Source organism: Papio anubis, chromosome 7 (genome assembly GCF_008728515.1).
Source record: "Papio anubis isolate 15944 chromosome 7, Panubis1.0, whole genome shotgun sequence".
Taxonomy (NCBI): domain Eukaryota; kingdom Metazoa; phylum Chordata; class Mammalia; order Primates; family Cercopithecidae; genus Papio; species Papio anubis.
The window spans coordinates 3,970,132-3,978,781 of record NC_044982.1 but is presented as its reverse complement, the minus strand read 5'-3'; positions in this window follow the sequence as shown (position 1 = coordinate 3,978,781).

Sequence of the window (8,650 nt, the reverse complement as noted above, 5' to 3'; positions counted from 1 at the left end):
GTAGATGGGATTACAGGGGCACGCCAATATGCCTGGCTAATTTTCTTGAATTTTTAGTAGAGACGGGGTTTCACCATATTGACGGTGCTGATCTCAAACTCCTGACCTCAAGAAATCCGCCTGCTTTGGCCTCCTAGAGTGCTGGGATTCCAGGTGTGAGCCATCAGGCCTGGCCAATTCATTTCTTTTTTCCTGTGAATAATATTCCAGTGTCTGCATGTATCAGAGTTTTGTTTTGTTTTTTTTTGAGACAGTGTTGCTCTGTTGCCCAGGCTGGAGTGCGGTGGCATGATCTCAGCTAACTGGAACCTCCGCCTGCTGGGTTCAAGTGATTCTCCTGCCTCAGCCTCCCAAGTAGCTAGGACTGCAGGTGTGTGCTACAATGCCTGCTAATTTTTGTATTTTTAGCAGAGATGGGGGTTTCATCATATTGGTCAGGATGGTCTGGAACTCCTGACTTCAAGTGATCCACCTGCCTCGGCCTCCCAAAGTGCTGAGATTACAGGCATGAGCCACTACACCTGGCCTAGAGTTAGTCATCCATTTGACTACTAAAGGGCATTTTGTTTGCTTGCAGGTTTTGGCAGTTATGAATAGGCGTGATAAAAATGTCCGCGTGCAGGCTTTTGGGTGAACATAAATATTTCACTCCTTTGGGTGAATACCAAGGAGCACCGTTACTAGACTACATGGTAAGAGTATGTTTAGTTTTTGGTTTTTTGGTTTTTTTCTTGAGACGGAGTCTGTCTTTGTCACCCAGGCTGGAGTGCAGTGGCGTGATCTTGGCTCACTGCAACCTCCGCTTCCCAGGTGCAAACAATTGTCCTGCCTCAGTCTCCTGAGTAGCTGGGATTACAGGTGCCGGCCACTAGACCTGGCTAATTTTTGTTTTTATCGTAGAGACTCGGTTTCATCATGTTGGTCAGGTTGGTCTGAAACTCCTGACCCTATGATCTGCCCCGCCTTGGCCTCCCAGAGTGTTGGGATTACAGGTGTGAGCCACCATGCCGGGCAAGAGTATGTTTAGTTCTGTAAGGAACTGCTGAACTGTCTTCCAGAGTGGCTGGACTGTTTTTGCATTCCCACCAGCAGGGAATGAGATTTCCTGTTGCTCTACATCCTTGTCAGCATTTGGTGTTGTCAATGTTCTGAATTTTGGCCTCACTAATAGTTGTGTGATGTTACAGTTGTTTTAATTTGCATTTCCCTGATGACATACAATGTGGAACGTCTTTTCATTTGCTTGTATGGCCACCTGTATATCTTTTCATGAGGAATCTGTTAAGGTTTTTGGTCCATTTCTCAATCAAGTTATTTGTTTTCTTTTTTTTTTTTTTGAGATGGAGTCTCGCTGTGTCTCACCCAGGCTGGAGTGCACTGGTGTCATCTTGGCTCACTGCAGCCTCTGCCTCCCAGGTTCAAGCAATTTTCCCCTCAGCCTCCCGAATAGCTGGGACTACAGGCGTGTGCCACCACACATGGCTAATTTTGTATTTTTAGTAGAGTTTCACCATGTTGACCAGGATGGTCTGTATCTCCTGACCTTGTAATCTGTTTGCCTTGGCCTCCTAAACTGCTGGGATTACAGGCGTGAGCCACTGCACCCCGCCTGTTTTGTTGTTTATTATTTTACTTTATTATAGAGATAGGGTCTTGCCTCATTGTCCAGGCTAGTCTCAAACTCCTGGCCTCAAGTGATCCTCCCCTCTCAGCCTCTCAAAATGTTGGGATTACAGGCATAAGCCACCATGTCTGGATGTGTTTTCATTTTCATTTGTCTCTAAACATTTTCTAATGTCCCTTGTTATTTCTTTGATGTATGTTGTTTAATTTCCATGGTTTTGTGAGTTTTCCAGTTTTCCTTCTGATCATGATTTATTTTCATTTTCTTTCTCTCTCTCTCTCTGTCTGTCTCTCTCTTTCAACAGAGTCTTGCTCTTTCGCCCAGGCTGGAATGCAGTGGTGTGATCTCAGCTCACTGCAACTTCTGCCTTCCAGGCTCAAGCAATTCTCTTGCCTCAGCCTCCCAAGTAACTGGGACTACAGGTGCGCACCACCATGCCTGGCTAGTTTTTGTTTTTGTTTTTTTTTTGACATGGAGTCTTGCTCTGTTGCCCAGGCTGGAGTGGAGCAGTGCGATCTCAGCTCACTTCTGCCTCCCAGGTTCAAGTGATTCTCCTGCCTCAGCCTCCCTAGTAGCTGGGATTACTGGTGCTCACCACCACACCCAGCTAATGTTTTATATTTGTAGTAGAGACGGCATTTCACCATGTTGGCCAGGCTGGTCTCCAACTCCTGACCTCATGATCTGCCCACCTCAGCCTCCCAAAGCGCTGGGATTTGAGGTGTGAGCCTAATTTTTGTATTTTTGTTAGAGATAGGGTTTGCCATGTTGGCTGGGCTCAAACTCTTAGCCCCAGGTGATTGGGCGCAGTGGCTCACACCTGTAATCCCAGCACTTTGGGAGGCTGAGGTGAGTGGATCACCTCAGGTCAGGAGTTTGAGATCAGTCTGGCCAACATGGCGAAACCCCGTTTCTACTAAAAATAGGAAAATTAGCCAAGTTGGGTGGCAGGTGCCTGTAATCCCAGCTACTTGGTAGGCTGAGGCAGGAGAATAGCTTGAATGGAGGGGGCGGGGCAGAGGTTGCAGTGAGCCGAGATTGCGTCACTTCACTCCAGGCTGGGCAAAAGAGCAAGCTTCCGTCTAAAAAAAAAAAAAAAAAAAAAAAAAAAAGAGTTCTAATGAGAGGTGATGGTTTCATAAGGGGCTCTTCCCTCTTTCCTCCCCATTCCTGTCTCTCTTGCCGCCATGTGAGAAGGTCCAAGCTTCCTTCCCCTTTGTCGTCCACTATGACTGTAAGTTTCTTGTGGCTTCCCAGCCAGGCGGTACTGTGAATCAATTACACTTCTTTCGTTTATAAATTACCCAGTTTCGGTTATTTCTTTATAGCAGTGAGAACGGACTAATACACCCGTCATCCATCTCTGGTCCTATCTGGCCTTCAGACAATTGGATGGTGCCCTCTCCCGACCCCGTATCGAAGGTAGATCTTCCCCACTCAGTTCACTGACTCACTACCAACCTCCTCTAGTTTCTAGGGAAATATTATCACAGACAGACCCAGAAATGATACTTTATCAGCTATTTAGAAATCCCTTAATCCAGTCAAATTGACACCTAAAAATAGTCATCACAGTTCATAAATATATAGAATTGTTATATTTTCTTGCTGTGTTAACCTTTTATTACTATATAATGTCCAAGTCTCTTGTGACTTAAAAAATTTTTTTGTGTGTTGTTTTGGAGACAGAGTCTCCCGCTCTGTTGCCCAGGCTGGAGTGCAGAGGTGTGACCACAGCTCACTGTAGCCTTGACCTCCCAGGCTCAAATGATTGTCCACCTAGGACCCCCAAGTAGCTGGGACTACAGGCCTGTGCCACCATGCCTGGCTAATTTTTTTTTTTTTTTTTTTGAGATGGAGTCTCATCCTGTTGCCCAAGCTGGAGTACAGTATCAAGATCTCAGCTCACTGCAACCTCTGCCTCCCGGATTCAAGCGATTCTCCTGCGGCAGCCTCTTGAGTAGCTGGGATTATAGGTGCCCGCCACCACGCCCAGCTAATTTTTACTTTTTTTTTTTTTGAGACGGAGTCTCGCTCAGTTGCCCAAGCTGGAGTGCAGTGGCGCAATCTTGGCTCACTGCAAGCTCCACCTCCTGGGTTCATGCCATTCTCCTGCCTCAGCCTCCCAAGTAGCTGGGACTACAGGCGCCTGCCACCACGCCCGGCTAAGTTTTTGCATTTTTAGTAGAGACGGGGTTTCACTGTGTTAGCCAGGATGGTCTCGATCTCCTGACCTCGTGATCCACCTGCCTCAGCCTCCCAAAGTGCTGGGATTACAGGCGTGAGCCGTTGTACCTGGCCTGTTGTTTTTTTCTTATGAGATAGGGTCTCCCTCTGTCACCCAGGCTGGGGTGCAGTGACACAATCATAGCTCACTGCTGCCTCAAATTCCTGGGCTCCAGTGATTCTCCTACCTCAGCCTTCTGAGAAGCTGGGATTCCAGCTGTGTACCACCATGTCCAGCTAATTTGTAAATTTATTTATTTATTTTCTTTTTTGAGACAGGGTTTGGTGGGTTTGGCTCTGTCACCCAGGCTGGAGTGCAGTGGCGCAATCTCAGCTCACTGCAACCCCTGTTTTCTGGGCTCAAGCCACCATCTCCCCTCAGTCTCCCAAGTAGTTGGAACTACAGGTGCCCCCACCACCACGCCTTGCTAATTTTTGTATTTTTGGTCCAGGTGGGGTTTCACCATGTTGTAAGGCTGATCTTGAACTTTTTTTTTTTTTCTTTGAGACGAGGTCTCACTCTGTCACCCAGGCCATGGAGCAGTGGCACGGTCTCAGCTCACTGCAACCTCCACCTCCCAGGTTCAAGTGATTCTTTTGCCTCAGCCTGCCAAGTAGCTGAGACAACAGGCATGTGCCACCACGCCCAGCTAATTTCATATTGGCCAGGCTGCTCTGGAACTCCTGACCTCATGATCCGCCTGCCTCAGCCTCCCAAAGTGCTGGGATGACAGGCGTGAGCCGCCGCACCTGGCAGTCTTGAACTCCTGGGCTCGGCCTCCTAAAATGTTGGGATTACAGGTGTGAGCCAAGGTGCCCGGCCTACAGAGAGCTTTGATAGGCTATGTTGCACTCCAACTTAGGCAACAAAGCCAGACCCTGTCTTAGGAAGAAAAAAAAAAAGATTGTTTGTGAGACCATAGATGCAAAACTAAATAAAAGAATTGAAAAGAAAAAATATATTTATGTGTTTCTTTTTTAATTTTTATTATTTTTTAGACACAGTCTTGCCCTGTGTTGCCCAGGCTGGAGTGCAATGGTGTGATCTCAGCTCACTGCAACTCCGCCTCCTGGGTTCAAGTGATTCTCCTGCCTCAGCCTCCTGAGTAGCTGGGATTACAGGCATCTGCCACCACGCCCAGCTAATTTTTGTATTTTTAGTAGAGACAGGGTTTCACCATGTTGGCCAAGATGGTCTCTTAACTCCTGACCTCGTGATCCGCCTGCCTCGGCCTCCCAAAGTGCTGGGATTACAGGTGTAAGCCACTGCACCCGGCCCTATTTATTTATTTTTGAGACTGAGTCTTATTCTGTTGCCCAGGCTGGAGTGCAGTCATGCACTCTTGGCTCACTGCAACCTCCGTCTCCCAAGTTCAAGCGATTCTCCTGCCTCAGCCTCCTAGGTAGCTGGGATTACAGGGGCAGGCCACGAGGCCCAGCTAATTTTTGTATTTTTGGTAGAGACAGGGTTTCACCACGTTGGCCCGGCTGGTTGGGAGGCGGAGGCGGGCAGATCACTTGAAGTCAGGAGTTCGAGACCAGCCTGGCCAACATAGTGAAACTACATTTCTACTAAAAATACAAAAATTAGCTGGGCATGGTGGCACGCACCAGTAGTCCCAGCTACCTGAGAAGGTGAGGCAGGAGAATCGCTTGAAACTGGGAGGCAGAGGTTGCAGTGAGCCAAGATTGTGCCACTGCACTCCAGCCTGGCTGACAGAGCGAGACTCCATCTTAAAAAAAAAAAAAAAAGAATTAGAGTTAAACAGGCCAGGCACAGTGGCTCACGCCTATAGTCCCAGCACTTTGGGAGTCTGAGGCCGGTGGATCACTTGAGGTCAGGAGTTTGAGACTAGCCCGACCAACATTGTGAAACCCCGCCTCCACTAAAAACAAAAATTAGCCGGGCATGGTGGCGGGCACCTATAAACCCAGTTACTCAGAGGCTAAGGCAGGAGAATCGCTTGAACCTGGGGGGCAGAGGTTGCAGTGAGCCGAGATCTTGATCCATTGTACTCCAGTCTGGGTGACAGACTCCATCTCAAAAAAAGAAAATTAAATACAAGTTTTTGTCTAGTAGATTTGCCATCAGTTCTTTGTATGTATTCTTTTCCTTCAAACGTCTCATACTTTACTGTTATTTTGTATGCCTCATGGTTTTTTGTTGAAAACTGGACATTTTAATTTAATAACGTGCTAACTCTAGACATCAGATTCTTCTCTCTTTTTTTTTGAGATGGAGTCTCGCCCTGTTGCCCAGACTGGAGTGCAGTGGCACGATCTTGGCTCACTGCAAGCTCCACCTCCCGGGTTCAAGCAATTCTCCTGCCCCAGCCTCCTAAGTAGCTGGAATTACAGGCACGTACGTGTCACCACGCCCAGCTAATTTTTTTTTTTTTTTTGATACGGAGTTTCACTCTTGCTGCCCAGGCTAGAGTGCAATGGCGTGATCTCGGCTCACCGCAGCCTCCACCTTCCAGGTTCAAGCGATTCTCTTGCCTCAGCCTCCCTGGTAGCTGGGATTACAGGCATGTGCCACCACGCCCAGCTAATTTTGTATTTTTAGTACAGACCAGGTTTCTCCATGTCGGCCAGGCTGGTCTCGAACTCCCGACCTCAGGTGATCCTGCCGATCTGCCCACCTCGGCCTCCCACAGTGGTGGAATTACAGGCGTGAGCCACCGCACCTGGCTCCACGGGGGTTTTTGTTACTGTTTTTGTTTGTTTGCATTTGTGTTTATTGTTTTTGTAAGCTGTCTCTGTGCCAAAGAACAGCCTGAGATACAATCTTAATGAACCCTCTGGACTTTGTGAGTGTGCCTTTCCCTGGCCATGCGCAGTCGCTTTCTAATTTTCCTTGTATGTGCAGGTTTTTTTGAGTTGCTAATCTCTTTTTTTTTTTTTTTTGGAGACAAGGTCTCACTTTGTGGCCCAGGTTGGAGTGCAGTGGCGCAATCTCAGTTCACTGTAACCTCCGCCTCCCAGGTTCCGGCAATTCTGCCTCAGCCTCTAGTAACTGGGATTACAGGCGCCTGCCACCACGCCTGGCTAATTTTTTTTTTTTTTTTTTTTTTTTGAGGCCGAGTCGGCTCTGCTTGAGCTGGAGTGCAGTGGCGGATCTCCAGCTCACTGCAAGCTCAGCCTCGGAGTTCACGCCATTCTCGGCCTCAGCCTCCCGAGGTAGCTGGGACTGAAGCCGCCACCTGGCCCGGCTAGTTTTTGTATTTCTTAGTGAGAGCCGGGGTTTCACCGTGTTAGCCAGGATGGTCTGCGTCTCTGACCTGCGTGATCACCGATCACCGGCCTCCCAAAGTGCTGGGATTACAGGCTTGAGCCACCGCACCCGGCCGCCTGGCTAATTTTTGTATTTTTAGTAGAGATGGGGTTTCACCATGTTGGCCAGAAGACTTGAACTCCTGACTTCAGGTGATCCACCTCCTGGCCTCCCAAAGTGCTGGTGGTATAGGCGTGAGAGATGCCTGGCTGAATGTTCTAATCTCTTTAATGTCTGGCTCCCAAAAGGGGAAAAAAAGAAATAGTGGGGGCAAGGCACTGGCCCTTTAAATCTCCTGGTGGTGGCTTGAGTTGGAAGGGGAGGAGCCTACCCCAGTGTGGGAGGAGCACAACCTCGGTGGCTTCCGACCTCTTCCTCTGCACGCCCAGGATCAGAAGCAGTGTTTTCGGAAAATCAAACCCTGTTTGTCCTCTCATCTCACACCAGCACCACAATCATCACAGAAGAAAGCTGCTGTGGCCAAATTTGTGGGGTTTTCCCCATACACCAAGCAGCAGAACCAGCTGGGTGTCCCCTAGTCCAGTTCTGAGGCTAACTGGAGATAGCATCAGATCCCATGGAGAGGGTGCACTCCCCAAGCCTCCCCTGTCATAGCCCCACACGCCAGTCACGTGTCGGGGCCTCTGGAACTTGTGACCTACAAGCGTCAAGTCGGGGCTCCCACAACCCCCTCTTTGGGTTCTATGAATTTGCTGGGGCAGCTCACAGAACACGAAGAAACACTTCCTTACGTTTACTGGTTTATTGTACTGGATACAGATGAAGACACCTGTGGTGTTATGTATATATTTTGGGTTTCTTCCTTGGTTCCTGGTTCTTAGTCCCCATAGCCCTTGTTACAGTCTTTGGATAGAATGTTGGGTGTGGCCAGGCGCAGTGGCTCATGCCTGTAATTACAACACTTTGGGAAGCCTAGGCTGGTGGACTGCTTGACCTCGGGAGTTCAAGACAGCCTGGGCAACTTGGAGAAACAGTCTCTACAAAAAAACACGGAAACTGGCGTGGCGTGGTGGTGCCCTTCTCTAATCCCAGCTACTCAGGAGGCTGAGGCTGGAGCATCACTTGAGTCTGAGAGGTGGAGGCTTCAGTAAGCCGAGATTGAGCCACTACACTGCAGCCTGGGTGATAGAGCCAGACCCTGTCTCAAAAATAAAAAAATGGGCCAGGCTTGGTGGCTTATGCCTGTAATCCCAACACTTTGGGAGGCCGAGGCAGGCAGATCACCTAAGGTCAGTAATTCAAGAGCAGCCTGGCCAACATGGTGAAAATCCATCTCTACTAAAAACATAAAATTAGCCAGGCATGGTGGCCTGTGCCTGTAATCCCAGCTACTCGGCAGGCTGAGGCCAAAGAATTGCTTGAACCTGGGAGGCAGAGGTTGCAGTGAGCCTAGATCGGGCCGTTGGACTCCAGTCTGGGCGGCAGAGTGAGACTCGTCTCAAAAAAAGGAAAAAAGCGGCCGGGCGCGGTGGCTCAAGCCTGTAATCCCAGCACTTTGGGAGGCC